The following is a 336-nucleotide window of genomic DNA, read 5'->3' on the forward strand; positions in this document are numbered from 1 at the left end:
CTTCCACCTCAGCCTTCCAAGTAGCTGGAACTACAGGCGTGCACTACCACACCCGGCTAATTTTTTATTTATTTTTTGTAGAGATGAGGTCTCACCAAGTTGCCCGGTCTGGTCTTGAACTCGCGGGCTCAGGCAATCCGCTCACCTCGGCCTCCCAAAGTGCTGGGATTACAGGCTGAGTCACCGAGCCAGGCCAACAAGGTCTTTTTCTAGACCCCAGTTAAAGTAGAGCGATGTCTTTCCTTCCCTGACTAGCAGGCTATGTAACCCACCTGGTTCTTTTTGGACTCCTCTTGTTGTCTGTTTTCTCTCCCACTTTTGTTTCCCGGTGTCATC

The sequence above is a fragment of the Carlito syrichta genome, unplaced genomic scaffold (assembly GCF_000164805.1).
Source record: "Carlito syrichta isolate Samal-C Ts95f unplaced genomic scaffold, Tarsius_syrichta-2.0.1 Scaffold175133, whole genome shotgun sequence".
NCBI lineage: Eukaryota > Metazoa > Chordata > Mammalia > Primates > Tarsiidae > Carlito > Carlito syrichta.